The following is a 21,874-nucleotide window of genomic DNA, read 5'->3' as shown; positions in this document are numbered from 1 at the left end:
CACTCTTGAGAATTACCTTATCTTTTCCCTATTTGAGATTAGGATGAAGTTTACAGAGATCACATTACCCTACTGCAGTGTTCATGCACATTTCTCTGAAGCTTCTGGTGATGATCTCTTTTTCAGACCATGTGCTCTGCTGGATGGACTTACACTAGATCCAGTGCAGCAGTTCCTGACTTGAATGTTGGAGAATGTTGTTAGAAGGACTGCCAGGAAAAGAGAAGCTGAGTGCAGAAGCTGATGTCAGAGTTGAGAAGTTGGCGATTAACACAATTAGTGTCATGTCCTTTGGCTCAACATATAGCCCTCAAAAAAGTAATCTTCCACATTTCATCAACTTTTCTGAGACTTGTTTAGACAGCACCAGTGTTGTAAAGAAACCCTAATGGAAATGGCCCACTAATGGTAACTAAACTTAAAATCAGACTAACAGGAACTCCCTCTATATCAGACAGTTCTGCAGTATAAGGAGGAAAAATGTAGCACAGAGGTCAAATAAATCTCTTCCTTCCCTAATTTCTTTGATTGCAGACTTTCTATTATAACTATCAAATTGTACTTGTCACCTGACACCATCAACAACAGGTAGATCCTTTTAGATATCCTTGGCAGAACGAGGACTATCCACAGGGTTGTAGTAATTAGAGATTTGTTATTACATTTAAAAAATAAATAAATAAATAAATAACAAACAGCATAGCCTATTATCTAAAATTACTAGCACTTAGCGTCAACTTCTAGCACTTAGCATAGGTTATATTTGCAAGGAATTTCTAGAATCTTCATTTTCACACAGGCTTTTTAGTCACATGGATGGACTCTCTGTGGATCAGGTCAAATTCTTATTAATCAGTATGCAATATAAACATAACCTAGACTCAGGCTTTACGTAAAAGAACATGAGTCACTTGTTCAATCCTCAGAGGGAAAAGATGATGGTGGAGGCATCCCTGGCCACCAAGGGGTCATATGTTTTACCATCCAGCAGCAGTTAAGGCCTAAATCCCACTTAGAACTTGCTGATGCTTGATTTATAAAAAGTGATCTCTATGCTGTTACATTTCCCTGTTGAACGTCACTATCTCCTGACAAACCAGCATATGACTATTGATAACACTGATGGGTTTAACCACCCTGTCAATGGATGCTGCAACACCTTGGGGCCAGGTAGGGGTTAGAGAGAAGGGAGTAGGGGTATACACTAACAGTCCACTTACATATTATAGATATTGTTGGTTATGTTAACCATATTGCCAGGGTTCAGGAGAAAGGCATACCAGTCACAAAACCATAGAGTTAATCAAAGCTATTTCTATTTTTTATGAAAAAATCTAGATCTTACCAATACTCAATAGGCTACAGCACAAAACATACAGTGTGCTACTGTGAGTATTTTTGGAAGTGTTTTTACTAATTTTTGTATAACACAGACCAGATGCACTTGTATCAGTCCTTGTCACCTTCAACCCTTGTCACAAAAGTGAGTGCAGACCCACTTTTGCTCCTACATTGATACTGAGCATTGGCATTGGTACTGAGCCAATTACTGAAAACCCCCAAGTGGCTACCACACAAACTGCTGGAAAGGGGAAGCTAGAGATTCAGTTTCAAGGCAAAAGTGCATCTTCTTTCATAACAGACACAAGGCCAAACTCTTCCTCTTATGCTACCTGCTATGCTACTTAGTATTATGCTACTTATTATGCTACCTAGTACTCTTATGCAAGTACTATAAAATCAAATGCTGAACAAAGAAGATATAGGTCCTTTAGAAGAACTGGCAAGATTTGCTAACTGTGAGATTAGGAAGGAGTTTAAACAAGCTGACTGAAATAGAGGAAGAACACAGTAAGAGAGACAGATCTGCACAGTATAGGTATCTGAGCTTTTTCTAACTGGTTTCAATAGTTTCTGGGTATTGATTTACATAAAAGTATCTGTCTGTTTTTATTGTGTTGGACAACTCCTTCTTCCTAACTTATGTCTGCATTAGACCCTCATTTCACTTCAAGATTAGTTAGTCTGCAGTTTAGAGTTTACTTTTTTTTTTTTAAAAAAAAAAAAAAAAAAAAAAAAAAGCAAATAGCTCACAGTGCCTTATTTATTGCTGACAGAAATTTGGGCCAGGATCTAGGGAAGAGAGCGTCCTTCTTTCTGACTTGCTAACAGTTAATGGTCTTCTTTAGAACATTTGTAAATAAGATTTGGTTTTTTAAGCCTTGTCATTGGAGGATGACAAGGTTTATTTGATTAAGGAATGTTCTCTTCTAGTGTTGGAACAGGTTTCCCAGGGAAGTAGTTGTCTCACCAACCCTCGAGGTATTCAAAAAACATGCAGATGTAGAGCTTATTGATATGGTTTAATGATGGATTCTGCAGTGCTATGTTAAAGGTTGTACTAGATGATCTTAGAGGTCTTTTCCAACTTAAATGATTCTATGATTTCTCAGCAGTGATTTCTCAGCAGAATGATTTCTTGTTCTATGGTTCCTCAGCAGTGGAACCAGAGATGTATGGATCTAAATGTCTTTTATATAATGAGATAAGGCACATCCTTAAAGGTTCATGTGGTCCAGACATCAGAGGGAGACAAAGGCACAACAACCGATCAGTTACACTCATTTCTGTTGCATGTGAATTTGGGCTTCTGATTACATTTCTTCACTTAGGATTCAGAATTAGTGCACACTGAGAGAAATTAATCTTTTTTTTTTTTTTTTTTCCTATCTGTCTGAAAAGGTAAATATGGGAATTTGTCTACTTGTCTACCCTGCCCTAGACTGTAACATGTAGATATCTACATCAAAGCTAGGACTCTACTCCCTCTTGCAGTCAATGGAGAGGAAAGGGTAAGAATTATCTCATTTATATAGAGAGATTTAAAAGAGGAACGGGCAAATGATTTCTTAAAACTATTTCTGATCATAAGAGTGCTCTATAAAATTAACTAAAATAATATACATGTGAAGGTCATCTCAGCTTTGTGAAGTGAAATCTCCTTAGCTTTTTGTAGTTGAGTGTGGAGATAGCAAACCACCTTGGATCACATAATCTTTCAGCTGTGAACCTTGGCTCTCACAGATCTGCTTAGTTCTTCCCTCCTAGTCCCAACAGCAGCTTATTTATTGTTTGTTAGGGTATTTTCATAATACACTGCAAACTGCAGAACAGACAAATATCTTTCTGTTACACATTTCAACTGTTGAAGTGATTTTCTCTACAAAGTGCAAAGGGTTTATATTTGATGGGAATTCATGGTCTTGAATTTCAGGTAATGCTCAAGTATGCTAGTTTACCCTGCTACCAAAAAATACATTAGACATTAAAATTAGACAATTAAATTTAGGCATTAAAATTAGAATAACTAGGAACTGGCTTCATATACATGTATATGTATGTTTCCATTAGTGACATACTAGGTTTAGACTAGGCGAAAATATACAGACCACAAAAAATCTTTTGACTCATCAAGTATACCTGAAAAGTATATAGTGTGTCCATGACCCACCAGTTTCAGAAACAAAGGAAGAAAAATTAGAAGACTGAAAGGGGAGTTATATAGCAGATACAGGCTCAGAGTATGTCTACGTACACCCTGAACTTATAAAAATCAAAACTTGCCTAAACATCTCCTACTGCAGACAGAGGAGTGACAAAGGTCATTAACAAGTTATTTACAAATTTTGTGACCATTCAGAGCCATATTCATGTTTATACTTGAACTTTTAGAAGAATTTCCAGGCTTGATTGGCTTTGTGGAAAATCTTAAAATACTATGTTGGCTTAGTCTGTTTTTATTTATCATTGCTAGTTGTTGCCTTTGTGTATTTGTTGGTTGTAACTTTTATACAAGGCTAACAGTTGAACCTTGAAAGTCAAAGAGAGAGTGGCATACATGCATATGTGTATGCATGCACTTAACTACATGCACTGGATAAAATCATCTACTGCTCAATCTCTTTCAGTCTCACTCACAGCAATATAAAATGGTGAGGGACTCCAATTCCCTTGACAGACATTCATGGGGAGTGAGGAGTGCTTTAGTCCACTATGCTTGAATGCAAGCCACATCTTTCTGAATGTGGCAATTTGGGTTTTGTTTTCTCTTGTGTAATTCCCAAGTTTGCTCATAGACTAACAGTTTCTCCATTTCCACTTAGATGTTTTGTGAATATATATATATTTATGAATGGGAATGTGAATAATTCAGAGGCATAACTAATGTTTAGTGCACAAATTTTTGTGTGTCTGTTCATAAAAAAAGTACAGCTGGGCAAGGTAGCACATGCAGAGTGGTGGGATAACATGTCAGTTTGAAGGGGGAGGGAACTGATACCTGTCCAGACATCTACACTTCAGGCAACTGAGTGTGCTGAGCTACGTGCTGTAACTGGGGCACCTTTAGCTCACCTCACCTCAGTGGCTGCTTCTGGGGAGTGAGATGCTATGTTGTATGGCTCAGTCATTCTACTGTGTTAGCATCTGAGAGAATTCTGGGATTCTTTTCTTTAAAAGAAAGTGGGTAATTACAGAAAATAATTTGCTCATACAGACACAACACTTATAATTTTTTTTTTTTTTAAAGTGACAGTTTTTCCATATGCACAGAAGCTACCACAGACAATCTGGGACCAACACTCAGATGTGACTTCTCAGTGCCAAAAGCTGTTTCATTTTCTGTAGCAGCCTTTCCCAGTTCCTGCCTAGCTCTGCTCTGATGTTCCTTTCACCCAAACACCCCAATGTTTTACATATCAAATGCATGGCATTTTAAGGTCTTTTCACTTCTTCCAACCACCCACTTAAGTAACAAAATAGACCAACAAATGTTCTGGTAGTTTTTAGCAATGTGGAAAAGGAGACAGTTTATACCTTACCCACCACAAAGGCCTCCAGTTCTGTGATGTAGGACACACCAAGTTTAGGAACAAGGTCATGCTCTTCTCCCATTTTTCCCAAGTACCCTAACTTGTTAGACCTGTGTCATTAGCCACCACTAAAGCAGAGCTCTTTTTGCAGTCTACATAATCTCAAAATGGTCAGGCAAAAGAGTTTCCACATGAAGGTCTACCACCTACCCTTTTTATATAACTCCCATAAGCATGATCTTTTTCTGTCGAATTTAGCTTGGCTTGGCTTTACGATTCTTTGACCACATCTTTGCTGTTTCTGATTTTGTCAGGAACACTGGAAATCACAAGGAATGCAATTTTTCCCATTTAGTGAAATCCTAACATCAATTGATGGATGTTTCACAATTCCAATGCTGCAGACTTCTTGGAACAAACAGATTTTATATAAGTATACAGTCCCTCAAGTCCTTGAAATTTTGTCTGTCACTAAATGGTACTAGAGTAGACATATATTTTTCTACTTTAGTGCACTCTGAATAGCTCCTGGGTCAAATCTTTGTCACAAAACAAAAATTGCTTCTAGATCCTGAGTAAAAACAGCAACATTTAACCTTATTGCATATCGATAGTTCAGTGTTTGAAGAGTATTCTTAGCACTTGGTTTAGAAGCATGTTAAATTCTGTAATTCCTATAATGTACAATTGGCCCATGAGCAATAAATTTCAGTTTAGTGAAGCGTTATTGATTCTTTTTTTGAGTTTTAAAATTTGTTTTTTAAATATTTGTTTTGTAAATACACAGAAAATTCAGAAGACATCAAATATAAAAGAGTTATTTGTGCATAGCGTTTTAGAAGTTCTACAGATTCATCTTTTATTTTACTAACTGAGGTGAGCATCTGAGGTGACCCAGATTATCCAAGGTTGCCTGTTGCTAAAACAGAAATCTTCATTTTCTATAGCAGTTGGCAGCATGAGTGAGCTAGTAATAAAAAAGATGACCTCTTGAACATGATTAACAAATTCCTACTGGCTTTTCATGTCACTAAGTCTTAACACATGTTACAGTAAGAAAACTCTTGGACAAGAGTCAAGCCTTGCTACCAGTTTTAGGCATGTGGTTCCCATCAGGAATACTGTCTTAAACTGACATCGTATGTAGTGGGTACTACTGTCATAGTGAATCGGTTTGGCCTTATCTCCCCAGCTAGACAGAAGTGGAAAACACTAAAGTAGAGACAGAGAGAGAGAGAGAAATGCCCTAAAGATCCTGAAACAGGAAATTGCTCTTGTGCCTTCAACACTAAATTAAGTCTCACATTACTGACAGCAAATTGTACAAAAGTAAAAAAATAAAATAAAAATATCAATGGTGTATTTAGAATTGGACATTGGACACCAGTCCAGCAAACCTGATGCACATCCCAGAAATTAAAATTACTGACATGGTTCGTGTATCCTTCCCCAGTGTTCTCCTTTCCCAATCTTTTACACCATCCCTCAGCCACAGAACAATTTTTTAATTGTACAAATCCCACCACTGCCACAGCAAATATGAGTTATCTTTGCCCCTTCAGTCTAGGAAGATACGTAACAACTTTTCAGATATAAATATGATTTCTTTTTTTACTTGTTTTTCCTTGCACATCCTTACAAAACTCTTATGTGGTGTTTTATTATTTATCTTTTTAGGTCTCTGAGTAAAATTTTATGTTAAAATGTTATCATATATAATAATTAGCCTGTTCCTTTACAGATTACTTAAAGATTAGAATACTGGAGCACATGAAGATTCTCTGTTTCAAACACACAATGGGGGTTAGTAACATTCAGGTGAAAAGCAGAAATGCAGATCATAGTCTAAAACACACTATAGTCAACAGGAATTTTTTATTGACATTAATGTGTTTCATATCAACCCCTGAATGACCAGATAATCAGAGACAGAAGAGAAAAAGGACACTGCTATACAAATGACTTTTTCCAGTAAACCTGATTGGATGGCAACTTTCTTAAAAGTCAGTAGTAGATGGCTTATCATAGGCACTGGCCTTTATTACATATTTTCAATGACACTTTTTTATAAGTGAAAAAAATGGTTCACTGTTCTGACATTCTGGGTTTATTTTCCTTTTCAAATCAAGCATAGCTATTAGAAATTTCTGAAAATTCTGGTCAGAAATTTCTTTTTTAAGTAGTTCAATATTTGAGAGCTGTGACCAGGACCAGGTTTTTTGTTGTCTTGATATGTTTGCTTAGTAAAAAGACTGGACCAAGCAATGAGTTTTAGTCCATCACTGAACATTCTCTCAAGTTTTGGTCCAAAGAGGTAGTCTGGGATCATTCTCGGTTTTTCTATTTTGGTATGATTTTTTTTTTAACTTACCTATATATTCTTCCAATGGTACTTGTATGCAGTACACTCTCAGTTAGTACTAAAGGCATACATGAGTAGGGCAAAATTTTGTACCAGATAAAAAAGTCAAAGCTGTGCATATGCATCTGTGTGCAGGAACATATGCATATGCACCTATACATGTATACATATATCTTGCTTGAGCAGGGGAGTTGGAATAGATGAACTCCAGAGGTCCCTTCAAACTGCAACCATTCTGTTATCTGTGATAAACTTAAATTCATAAGAGATAGCAATATCCAGGTGTTGTAAACACAGATGTAAAAGTTCCTAAAACATCCAAAAAATATTAATAATAATAATAATAATTTCACTATTCAAGGTAAAATAAAAGTTATTATTTTCAATACTAAATATATATATATATGTTTATTTAAAGTGCAGGGCCTAGTTTTGATTTGCAATATCCAAATTCCATTCTCTATTTTTTTCCTTTCTCTTTTCCTTTCTCTTTTCTTGTGCAGCTACCAAAAATGACTAGCTTCTGAGTTTTTCAATTATTGGGAAATGGGAATAGTGCTATAAAGGCATTCTTACTTATTAAAGCTTCTCTTGTGTTTCTTTACCTGATGTCTTGCTTTGTGTAATGCCTGCCTAGCAATACTAGCAAATTGTTTCTGAAGAGCTACACAGAAGAAAAGGCTTTGATCCAATAGAAACACATCAGCGTAATAGCAGCAGATATCTTTTATTTTCCAGTCTTCAATGTCCCCCTTCAATTCACAAAACACACAGTCAGTGATTAAAAATTCCTGTCATTTTTGTTTTAGAAGCCTGGAACCTACAACTTTAAAGTGTGACAAAGTAAATCTTCTGCCAGAGTGATCAAGGAATTATGCTATTGTCCTGTCTTTATATTTTCCACAATGCATAAAACATCACTGTCCTTAATTGTTCTTTCATCTCACCCATTGACTTGAAATCAGCATTGCTCTCCAGGAGTAGTATTATCTTGAGAACTGGTAAAGAAAAGCAAAGAGGCTTAGCATACCTCAGCACTGCAGATTAAGTGCCTCTTCAAAGATGTCACCCCAGATGTGGCAGGCTACATTCCTACTTTCCCCTGGCAACAGCTGTGGAACCACATCAGTGCTATTGCCTTATGTTCCTGAACATTATGAGAAGGAATAAATGCTGCCTTTTTAATGACTTGGGTTTGTATTGGAGGCATAATTTTCTGTTTACATTACAAAAGGGCAAGCCTTGTTCTGTTTTCATTGCTGACAGATAAAGATGAGTTGATGTCCCATAAGCAATACTTCCTTTTTGGGCTGTTTCATAGTGCACTGTCTATTCGTTTGGTTCATCTTTCCTCTTAGAGACCACAGTCACTTTTTCACTAAGCTGTGATTACAAGCAACTGCCTGCAATTTTTTTAATGCCTTTGGTTGATTTCAGAATTGCTTTATTTGACTTCTAATTAAAAGTAGTCAGTGTTGTGAGTTACTGTGAAGTGGCCTGAATACAGCCATGTTAAAGGTGCAGCAGATGCAGAAAAGGGAGGTTTTCAAGAACAAGAGTGAACTCAATTTAGGCTACAATTGTCCATAAAAAGGCAGACAGTAAAATCTGCACAGCTTCTTTATGCAAGTGTGGCAGTATTTGCTTTTTTGTATGTCTCAGAAAAGCCAGGCTGGTCTCAAACTGTGAACAAGAAGTGAAAGTTTCTCAAGCCCATCCGAGACATCTGAGTCATTTCTCTTCCACTTTGAAGAAGTTATGACCCAGAAAAATAAATGATGCCAGTGAAAAACAAATAAATATGCCAATGATTACTCTACCATACTGCTTTAGATTAGCTATAATTCACCCATATTCTAGAACTGGTAGTATGTTTGATTCTGGGAATATCCAACTTTCAAAGCTTTTCTTGGAAAGGGAAGACTTCATGCAGTGCAATTTCTTTTATGTCTGTGTGAGCCATTCATTTTGGAATGTTTAATATGCAAGATTCGAATTGTACTACAAGTCACATTTTTCCCTAACCTATCCCCTTCCCAAATCATGTGTTGAGTTACTAGATCTCAATTTACTTACCTAGCTCTGTATAGTCCCACTTACTCTGCCTGGGTTTCCTGAACTTCTATAAACCAGCAGGTTCCACCTTTTGTTTAGATCAGTCCTGAGACTTTCCTTTTTCTGCTAGGCTGTTTTGTCTAACCCACATCAACATTAGATTGCCTCTTTGATCTGTCTGAGGGGTTCTGTATTGCTAATATCCAGATGCATTTTTGTCCAGCCTGTCTCAGGCAATAGGCTGTATTTTTTAATAGCAAACAACGCAACATGTTTTGTTACTTTTCCATCATTTAACAACTTGTTAGTGTGTTCATAGCTGGTAAAAATGTACCCAGAGCATAAACTGTTTGGTAACCTTCATATAGCTACCTGATTGACTTGGAACACGGCTTACAAATTTATCACATTTAACAATCACTTGTGAATCCATGCCAGTCATTATGAGAAAGAAAAATAAATTACAAAAACATCTTGTGCAATCCTCTTGGAAATTAATGTTTCCAAGCCTACAAAATACAAGGGAATACCCTCCCTGTAGACAGCACACAGTGTATTTAAGAATAACCTCCGTGAAGATAGTGTAAGGAGATCTATTTCATGTATCCACTAATAGTTTGCAATTTTGAATGCACAATCTGTTCATAATCTTCAGACTATCCTTGTTATACGTGGCAGTTGGGTGTTTCTGAATGGCTCCAGTTTATCACTGTATGGCTAATAATTGATTATTATATATGTTTTTTACAGGCTTATTTTAAGGTTTACCTTGATGACAGAAGTACAACAAACAAACAAACAAACAAACAAAACAAAACCAAAAAAAAAAACACTTGTTATTACAATGTCTCTGTTACCCATAATTGATTTGTACTGTAGGTAATGAATTAAATGCTTTTTTTTTTTTTTTTTTTCAGGATGTGTCCTCTATGTTTAGGTCATTCCTATGAATATCCTGGATATGAAATGACATAAATTCTACTTACTTATTTAAGATGCAAGATAAACTAAAATAAATTTAATATTAAAGTAATAGTTTAGGACAGACAGACAGCCTGAGTTTATTCCGGACAGAGCATTTTCTGCTTGCTCTGCTGAAGGGAAGTCCCTCTTAAAGCAGTAGCTCTTCTGTGTTTCTCACACCATCCACAGACATCCAAGCTCCTTGTTGCATATCAAAATACAGATACTCAGGCTAATTAATCTCCTTTCCCTATGGGCTTTCATGAATGAAGGAAACAAAAGTCAGATGTGAGAAAGAAGGCAACAGGAAGGGTGAGAGAGTAAAGGCAGTGTGAAGAAAATGCACAAAAAGGGCAGAACCTTATCATGTTGCTACATGAAATATAGAAAAAGAGATATGAGTGAAATACAAAATTTTCTTCCTAGATACATTTTTCTATTGACTACTGCAGGAAGCATTACCATGAGTATGTTGTGACTAGGTGGCTTATGTCATCCACAGCAGAAATACATGATTGACATCTAAAGTCTCAATAGCTTTTTATTTTTAAAAAACAACAATTTATAATGAGTTATGAATCAGCTATTGAAAAATTCTTCATTACTCTTAATTTAAACCTTGTATAAATCTTATTTGTCTACTTATACAATAAGAGCAAAATTCTCCTTTTCCATCATCTTGTATCTGCTACCACTATAGTTTCTGAAGAACATAACAGGAATTTGCCAGGAAAGAAACAACCTTATCCATAACAATAAAAATCTCCATAGTCATGTGTCAATTTAATGTCAGCAAAAAAAAAAAAAAAAAATCTGTACCCCTGTTGCCTCCAGCACAAACACAGAGGAAAGACACATAGCAAAGTAGTAAGTGATACAAGAAAATAATCTGAAAAGAAACTGATCTGCTAGGCAAACTCACAAACATTCTCGTTTCTGTTGGACATATGGAATACTCATCTCATGTAGATACACATACACTAGATTAAAAAATACCCAGTCTTTTTGGCCATGGATTTACATGTATTTCAGTTGCAGATGCAAAGTGTAGTAGTGTTTGTGAATGGCTGTCATATTTCTATAAGCAAATTAGTAATTGTTCTCGCAACTGTACCGGTAAATAAGCCAAAAATCTAGCACACATAATAATCAAATCAGTCAGTGAATGTAAAATGCCATCTGTGACACCTGAAGGAGCTACAGGCTGATACATATGAACTCTTTTAAGAAAGGATGTGATGGAAAGTTGAAGTGTTTCCATTACTTACATGTATGTTTTCTGATCATTTCAGTAAGACACTTTCTCAAGTCTCAGATCCTACATACCATACAGTATATAGTATGTACACACAAAAGGACTAACAATGGACAGGGTGAGAGGCTGGACTATGAAATCTCTTTGTTTTATGAATTCAGTCTAGACCTTTCATATTATTTTATTTTGCCTTCTTCTAAATAGACTGAACTGCAAATGTTTAAGGTACATTCAATGCATGTATATAATTCTACATATCATATACATTATGTTATGGCTGAATGTTGTGCTTTGCACACACAAAAAAAAATATTTATTGTTTTTTAATCCTTCATTCAGATATAGACACAAAGCCAACAATGTCTATACCTTTCTGTGACAAGGATCCACAACTCAGTTTAATCAGTGTTAACAGATCTTAATGTCATTCACTTACAGGCACCAGGGAATAAGTGTAGAACTTTGCTGTAGTTTTTAACTTGAAAGAGGGGTCTAGATCTCAGCCTAGCAGAAACTGAATTTCTGCACAGGACAAAAAAAATCTGCTGAAGATGTTACCAAAATAAAAAAAAATAAATAAATAAATTAAAAAAACACCTTTTCATAAAAAGAGAAAAATTTAAAAGCACTTTTACTCATCACTGAGATATTTTCCTGAACTTGCATGAAAAAAAGGCTAAGCCCAGTCATAGATAGAGCAGATGTCACAGAAGAAACAGCCCCCATTAGAAAAAATGTTATGAATAGACATAAAAGCACTGCTAGAGAAAACAAATAAGCCAGTAAAGAAAGCTTTAATTCTGCAAAATAAGGGACATAAACCATGCAAAAGATCAATGCACAAATGAAATTAAGAAGAAAAGCCTTCAGTACCATGAACTTATCCAGAAGTTCTCTAGAGGTGGAAATAAAATAAGCTACCCCTTTCTGCTTTTTATTCAGCATGTGTTTGGCATTTTAACGGACAATGTACAGCATTTCCTTCCCCCCCACCCCACTCCCTTGCCCCGCATCATCTTCTTAAAGGTCACATTTTTAAAATAAGTAAACATAAATGCTCAGTCATGGGGAAAGCTGTGTGCTAACATCAGCGCTCTAAAGAATTCCTAAAAAAAAATGTGATAGAGTTCTGGCCAGAAACAAGACAATTGAAAAATAGGGACATTGGAAGTTTTTATCTATGTAAAGCTATTACATGCTTTCTTACCTGACACTGACATGGACCACAGTAGTAGCTAATAATTTTCCATAGCAATTCCTATCTCAGAGATAAAAGACAAAGAAGCCATGTGTTTTCTTCAGAATGGCTAATCAGGGTCAATCAGCAAGCATACATTTGGTTGCTTTTGTTACTATACTTGAGACAATTCAAACTATGTCTATGATCTGGAACAGAACAGGAAAAAATAGGACAGAAGAATAGGGTAGGGGGTGGAAATGTGGACAGCCAAGAATCTGGACAGAGAGAAAAGGGAAACCAAGAGAAAGACAAACAGTACAAGATAATGTGAACAAGAGAATTCAAGAGACGGATGTTGTTCTCAGAATCAAAACAATTTGGAATTGCATACCCAGGTTGAAATTAAATTTTTTGCTCTATTTTAAGTACTTTTTTCTGTTTATCACTCTATTTCATACCTAATATCAGAGGTTTACTGTAGTAAGGAGTCTCCTTCCATCGAACTAGGATGAGATCAATTCCCAAATACATACAGTTGGAAGAAGGAAAAATATGAGGACATGAAAGAGAGCCCTAGAACTATATGGAAGCACACAGAGTGGGAATAAGATAGAGAAAATTAAGATGATACCATAGCAGAAAAAAATCAGAAAAATGATAATACTAGGGATTTGTATGTATGTTCAGGACTTTCTGGGCAGAAATATTGTAAGGGAGCCAGAGAGTTATTGCGCAGTGAGTCTGAGAGATCTGGGCCATCTCAGATATGCAACGTTCTTGCAGACTAAATTTTAAGTGCACAGGTCAGAGAACTCCAGAACACTCTAATATCATGGCACAAATCATCTGTACATGCACAGTGCCCAAACATTTAATTTGCAGATGTCCAGATGTTCCCAAATAGTAGGACAAGCCACCAAATTCTTTTTTTCTTGCCATTTGGTTTTCTTGTGAAAAAAAAAAAAAATAATATAGAAACTCATATGTATGGTAGCCTATTTAATGGTACAGAAACTATTAGAATGAGCACAACCAAAATAGAGGCATAAAGAATGAGTGAAGAGAGATCACTCACTGGAAATCAGGATCTCTTTACAGTTAGTGATAACAATTATTCTGATCAGAAGAGGTGATGGTGGAGTAGAAGGAGCAACAGTAATGGTTGCATTATCTAAATACCTACAGGTAAGCCACTAACATACATCTAAAAGATCAGAGAGGAGAGCAAAAAGAGGAACTAAAAATAAGAATGCTGGAGTACCACAGTATTTCCCAATTACATCCAATTCTACCTGGCTTATAAGGTCTATTCCTTGTCAAATTCAACTTTATTGATTTTTTGCAAATAAATCACTGCCAAAGCCCAATTAAAAAAAAGTAAATAAAAAAAAAAATAAAAGTTGAGCTGAATGGATGAATTCTCACAAGGTGTATAATCAGTGTAGATGGCTCTGCAGCAGGCCTTCTTACCCTGTTCTCTACTTTAAAGGCCTGAGGGGTGAGAGTAGAGTACGGTCAGAGTATGTTGTCTGCCAGCAATCTGGAAATAGTTTGTCTTAAAGAGTTCTAGTTTGCGATTGTGAATCATCAGGGAAGTAAAAAAAAAAAAAAAAAAAAAAAAAAAGAGAAGAAAGATATGTTCCTAGAACCACCTGTACCTTTGACTCACCAGGTATTCCACTTCTTGTCCGGCACAGTTGAGGGTTTAGCCTGGTGAGAAATTAGTGCTTGAAGTACTCCTTTAAAGACGTGGTCTGAAAGCACTTTATGAGCCATGTATATTAGTGTTCATATTCGTGTAGGTCTGTTAAGTTTTAATAAATCAGCCTTGTTTCAGAAGACTTTAATTTTGATCTCATTAAGTATGTGTGAGTTTTGTGTGTGTGCAGGCGCATATATTTATCCTTGTCAGTGTTCAGAAAATTACATGCCCCTAGTTAACGTATCGTACAGTACTACAAATTCTCATGAATATCACTTACCACAAAGGATAAGTTTGTCCAATGGAACAGAATGGAAACTTTTCTCATTTTCAAACAAACTGCCTCTGCTAAACACACAGATATTTACCATCTGTTCTATTTCATATTATTCTTGAAAAGTATAATATATATATTTATATACTTTAAAGTATACCATAAATTATAATACCTAATAATACTTAATAATACTGTAAATTATAATGCTTACCACTTCTCCTATATTTCTGGAAAGAGTCATTGACAAAACCACTGTCCAGTATCTCAGGCACTAAAATAACTGCAAAACATATTTAGAGCTGATACACATTAACATAAACCTTTCTTGTTGCCCTCAAGAAAAAGTTATGTTCATTAAATGGTTTTGTTCAAAGAGATGATAGCAATGTGGAATTTTAGGTAATCCTGTATCACAGCAAAAATACAAAGGCAAATAAAGTAAACCATATGTTAAGTAATATTTCAAGTGTTTATCCTGATCAAATTTAAATTGCCACACTGTTGCAACTTATCCCACTGTAACTTAAGTAACTTATTTCACTGCATATGAAATAAGACATGGAGAGAGAAAAGTCTCCAGCAAATCTTCTGTCCTTTCTTTCTTCAGTACTACTTGTAACCTTTAGTCCTTTCATACCTACTTTGGGCTACAAGGGTATAAAACCTGTAATTAACAACTTCTTTATTGCCTCCGCAATAGTAATTGCTGTGTATAGCCTTGAGGTACTAAGAATAAAAAATCATTTTCTTCCCTCTACCACTTGTATTTAACTAGCACTCTGCAGTTATTATTACAATCTTGCCAAAACTTCACCTTTCGCAAGAACATTGTGATAAAAGTGTAATCCCCACACAGTGATCTCTGCATGCAGCAATCAATACTTATGCTGTAATATTTCCCCTTCTTGCTGTTTCACTGCAGCCAAAAAAAAAAAAAAAAAAAAAAAAAAAAAGGCTGGGAAGAGATTAGATTATCAATTATCATGAAACTGTCTGCAACTTCAAAGGGCTGCAGAGCAAGGGAAACCATTGTTTATCAGGACTGTAAGCGTCCTGCAATTATCTCTCACGTCACCCAGATGTAGACCAGTAGACCAGTAGTTGGGGGAATGGCTTGAGTCTTTGGTGAGAGACAAGGCTAACGGAGAAATATAAAAGCAGCATTTTCTTTGGAACATGAATCATTGGTTTTAGGTCAGATATTGACTATAAGTAGGATCTTGAATGTGTTAACTACAAGCAGCTTACTCCAATATATTCTTGTATCTATGCAATGTGAGCATTTTATCAATAAACAGACATGGGACACTTTCTTTTTCCCTGAAACTCCAATTATTACGTAGGTCAACAGATTGTTAATAGTGTGTCAAAGAATGATGCATTGATAGTCAGTAAAACTGTGAGATGTTTGTCCTTAGTGATTCCCATAAGGGTTTGCACAGGAAAACAGCTTTGTAAATTGAGTAAAACACTGAAGTTTCGAAGCCAAACTCCAACTAGTGACATCACTTCCTGATGCAATGTGGTATTTTTTTTGGTCTTGTTTTGCAGTGGAATCCATGAGACTCCAGTTTGACCTTTGATATCTTAAGGCCAGGAACAACGGAAAATTAATGTAATGTTTATTAATACATAGAAAAAGCCTCTGGCTATACAGAGTACCAAATAAAAACAATTAAAGTAGCATGTAGTCACAAGTCTGGTTAATGTGTAACTTTCTGTGTCAGGATATGATATACTGAATGAAAATAAGTTTATAAAGGACTTTTACTTAGCTATGTTCCACCCCACTACACCTTTATTCCACTCAATATATAAGCCAAATATTTACCCTTGAACATGACCACACAAGGACAAGAAAATTTAAATGAACAAAGCTGGACAATTGTATTTGACATAAATAGAACTGGTCCTTAATATTTGTAACAAAGATAAAGTATAATAATAATGTGTTTACTTTACACAATAGGCAAGGATCTCAATGCAGTCCACAGTAATGGAGATAACATTATGAAATGTATGTATAGCAAACCTTACTCTACCATGGATAGATGGTAACAGTCCAGACCTCCAAAAGCGTTTAACAGTTGAGGAATAACACAAGAAGATAAAACTGGGCTGACATAGTAGAACAGAATGAATAGTGTTAGAAGCATCATTTTTTTTCCTAATTTTTCTTTCTTCCCAGTTGTTTTTCTATGATATAGCATTCAGTTTATTGTTATTGGCTTCTCCATGGGATTGCTTATCACCCAAGAGACTGAATAATGTCTAAATTGACACCAAATATGAACCTAAAGTTTCCTTATGCCTTTAGCCAAGCAAATTGTAATGGTGGAAAGACCTCAACTTTGAGGGAGCCAGGAAAATTAAAAAATTACAAACAGTGAGATGAGTGGGATATCTGGACACTTTTGATATTTTTATTTCCTGTTAAGGTAACAAATAGGCCATGTGTCAAAGCTAATATCATTTTATATTTAAAAAGATCTCAGGAGTATATCTGACCTTGCACAATGAACTAGAAAGAAAGCATAAAATCATTCAATGTGTATGTCTTATTTATAACTCCAGGTGGCTCTTAACTGGGCAATGTAGGAGTCTTTCAGATTCCTGATGGCCCTCCAAGGACCTGCCTGGGCATAGAATACAGTATTTCAAATAAATAGTTCAAACAGACGCTATGCACCACTGCTTTCTGGGGTACCCGGTATCTATCTCGTTAGTGGTTTCTGATGACCTTTTGGAATACTAAAAGGTCAAAGGGTTAAAAAATGGGATTAAAATAGGGAATCTTTTTTTTTTTTTTTTTTTTTTTTTTTTTGTGGACAGTTTTGTAGCTCATCTTTCCACAACTGTCAATTTGCCACCTGCTTGTTTTTAAACTACTTCTCTCCAAATAAAATGGTTGTATCTGAAACTCAATCCTATTTGTTCCTCATACAAGTATAAGGCAAAATCTCAACCTGATATATGTTCAGTTTCCTCTCCCAAGTTCATTTACATTTGGCCTTCTCTCAGAAAAATACTGGCAAGAGAAGATCCCTCACATTTGACCACCACATGGCTAAGACCTTGAGAGATTACAGGATAATGTTTGGTGTGATGTATTTGAAATGGGTTTGGACTTTCTAGTTTGCTTGTTTTTCTTTAGAACTTATGGCTCCAGCTGAGGACATGTTGAGTGTTTCTATGAGGGGAAAAAAAAAAAAAAAAAAAAAAAAAAAAAAAAAAAGGAAAAAGAGAAAAAAAAAAAAAGCTTTGTTTCTTCCTTTCCTGTTTGAAATGATATTTTGTCCTCGTCTGATTCTGATACAACCTGGGACTGATATCTTTCTCTGGTAGCTGAAAAAGAAAATAATTTCAAATATATATTGCATTTAAAGCCAAAATGCAACAAAATGTAATCCCTTAGTCAAAGCTAGCTTCTACTTAGGTAGCTATACTTATGCTTTTTTTATACTATTAAAATTTCAAACACTAATGTTCAAAATATATGTTTTGTACAGATTTACATGATATTGCACAATCTTCAGTGATGTCTTGGTACCAGATGATACAATTTCCCAGGGCAGAAAAAAAGTGTAGCTAATCAGTTAAACCTATTTAGGAATTAACTTGAGCATATTATTGTCGGCTTAAACTTTGAAGATTGCCATTGTTTTTTTGCCGATGTTAACACCAGACATACAATTATTTCACATGTATTTCAGATGAGAAAAATGAAAGTTATCTTTGTAAAATCATGTGGTACATCATGTCTGTTGTAGAAATGCAGCTTGACATTATTTGAGTCAGGCCTCCTATTTCTCCATTTTGTTGAATGACGGTCCTTCCTAGAAAAAACACACATGCATACTTGTAATAAAAGAAATTATTTCCTGCATCCCCCATTTCAGACATTCAAGAAAATGTGTGCTGTTTGCTGTCATATGTAACTGACCATTTTCCATGTGTTTTCTCCCTACTTTTTATCTCATAACATGGTTAAAGAGGATGGAAAGGACAACATACAATCTCCAGTCAAGGTCTTCTTGCTTTTTGATATGGGCAAGGCCTCCAAAGCCATCTAATTTGCCTTTAAATGAAAGACAGAAGTGTACTTCTGAAGCAAACCTCCCCATTAATTTCAGATACCTCTCTCTAGGGTGCAGCAATCTCAGAAACATAAACTAGATTCCTTTTGGAAGAAGCTGTACAAGGAACACTTCAACTGCTAGATAGTTTTCAGTTCACAGAGCAGATCAGAGCTATTCTAAAGGAAACCTCACCAAAATGCACATGGTGTGGGTGCTAGGTACTCAGCACCAACTGCATCACTCAGTTGAGCCACTCTACAGTGCTTTATCACTTGCTAGCAGAGATGTAGTTATACTCTTTCTTCTAGCTTTCTAGCACACACAGGGCAGGAGCAGGAGGAACTACATTATGGGACTAGGTTGGTCCATGGTGCACAGTTTGCACTGCACATGTTTGTCTGAGCACAGGAACAATTAAATACAACATTTGACATAAAAAAACATCCCTGTGGAACAAGGACACCTTGATAGCTGAAGTGTTATTTATGTAACTGGAGGGTTATATAAATCAGCACTATAAGACTTTGAGGGTAAAGACGATTTATTTGTCAGGCTTCTGTATAGTGTCTAGCTCAGAGGGGCCCTTACCAATGACCTAGCCTTTAGGCATAACCAAAATACAATAAAAAGAATTTGCCTGGCAGCTAGACAAACAGAAGAAAAAGATAGCTCCTTCCCTGAAGAGCTTACCTTTCCTGGTAATAAGGGAATAGCTCTTTCATATACATACAGACAGTTTAGATTTGTTTAGATATCAGGAAACACAGAGTAACTAAGTCCACACATTCCCCCTCACTTAAGAGACTGCATGAGCTCTGGTCCTGGCAATGAAATGATCATTTAGCTAGAAGTTTGTGGAATTCAAAAAGCCAAGCCAGAAACAAGCTATTTTTTTCATCATTTTTGACCATCACTACAGCATAAGATTTAAAATACAAATAAATCAGGACCAGCTGGTAGAAGCAGCCATTAATTTGTTAAAGATAATGTATCTACACAAATTCACACCAATGAAGAACATATCTGAGGAATATTTTATTTTACTTTTTAAGTTCCTGCCTTAGTACCTACCTGCCTTCTCCATCCAGCCTGCAGACACCTTAACCTGTAAATACAGGTTTCACATATAGAGCACTGGCATGAATGAGTTCTTTGCAATTTTCATACCCATATATCAGCATATAATATTCTTGCTCTCCTAGCTATTTGATTATTTGTCCTATCAAATTCATTTTTTGGCCTTGCTATCATTCACTGTGAGACTTTCTGGGGGACCTTGGTCATGATTTCTTAGCAACACAAGTAACATGGGGTTCTGTCATAAGGAGAATAAGGATCCTGGACTCCAGTCATAGGAACGTGTAGGTCTTGGATGTGGCAGAGCTGCTGGAGAAAATGCCCTGTGAACACTAGGTTTGATGCTGATGATGCTACTGCTGATGCTGCTGATGCTGTTGATTCTGGGAAGAGGCAGTGCTGAGGAATACTCCACCAGCAGTAGCTGCCGACCCATGTGTCACTTATTCTCTTGGGCAACAAAAGCCCAAGCCTCTTGAGGCTTTCCCAGACAGACCATCATGTTCCCTTGCTTAAATCCACTGGATATTTTTTGCAGTCAATGAGACAGTTTCCAGTTTAGTGGTACAGCTGAGGACACACTGGCTGCTTAAACTTCTTAAACCCGTTTCATGATGAAAGGCAGTATTTTGTGAAATTGCTCTCTCAGGTAAGACAGACATTTCTGTTAGACATAAGCATATAACTGGGTAAATGGAGTTAAAGTTGGATAGATGGGAGTTCAGTCATAAGAGTAGTGCAGAGGACAGTTGTTCGGGAAGTTAAAGGTTGCTCATGTGAGTTTTTTGTTTTTGTGCCACTGAGAGTAAAAAATTAGTGCCAATCCCAATAACATTTTTCTTGTATCCAAGAAGTCATGGAGATACAAGCTGTCAACTTTGTCATGTGTTTGTGCAGGCCTCATTGAAATAGGTAGAGAAAGAAGTCATCTGTCTGAACCGCTCTTGAAAATTGTCTTATATTTATGAATTGACTACTGTTTTATAGGTACTAGACCAACACCATGTTGGAGTGTACTAAAGAACTTCTCCTGCCTGATGGACTTCAAAGCTAGAAGAGATCATCTCATCTGACAATCTCTGTGACTCAGACCTCTGAGTTTAACTCACTCACTGCCATATTAATATGTAGCATTTACAGACCTGCATGAGCAGAGACTCTATGCAAGAGGAAAAGAACAACCTGCCAGCCTAAAGTGACTTTATTAGATATACACAGAAAACCTGATGAAGGAAGAAAATTAATGTCTCAGAGCACAATAAACCTTCTGTAAAACTTTAAGCAAAACTCCACAAATCCAGCATCATTCTTCTCATCTGCCCATGCAGTCAATGGACAAGCACCTACTGAGAATGAGCCATCCTATTTATATAGACTTTTTTTTTTTTTCTGGCAGGACAGGGAGTAACCCCTGGAGGTGCCTCTCATCTCAGTTTACAATACAGTGACTACAGGAGACCAAATGGGAAGGGAAGGGAAGGGAAGGGAAGGGAAGGGAAGGGAAGGGAAGGGAAGGGAAGGGAAGGGAAGGGAAGGGAAGGGAAGGGAAGGGAAGGGAAGGGAAGGGAAGGGAAGGGAAGGGAAGGGAAGGGAAGGGAAGGGAAGGGAAGGGAAGGGAAGGGAAGGGAAGGGAAGGGAAGGGAAGGGAAGGGAAGGGAAGGGAAGGGAAGGGAAGGGAAGGGAAGGGAAGGGAAGGGAAGGGAAGGGAAACTTTTTTTTTAGAACTCATTTGGTTAGAAGTATTTATGTAAACATTGCATCTCTCTGCATACATTTGTATAAAGTTTTGTACATTACAGAATGTGACAACAAACATCATAATTTCTGCGGTATTATGCACAGTAGGCACAGAGAAATAAGGGAATAATGTTTATGAGTTGTAAATGCTAGCTTGTACCAGACTAATATATTCATACCTGTTCACTAAAATGTCACATTTACATATATCTGTTTTTTAATTATATGTGGGCACTGTAGTATTTAGACTTGTTTACACTGAGTGGATCCAGATTACTGACTGATGGTTTTAAATATGAATTGAAAAATAAGTCAA

Source organism: Aythya fuligula, chromosome 2 (assembly GCF_009819795.1).
Source record: "Aythya fuligula isolate bAytFul2 chromosome 2, bAytFul2.pri, whole genome shotgun sequence".
NCBI lineage: Eukaryota > Metazoa > Chordata > Aves > Anseriformes > Anatidae > Aythya > Aythya fuligula.
This window is presented reverse-complemented; position numbering follows the sequence as displayed.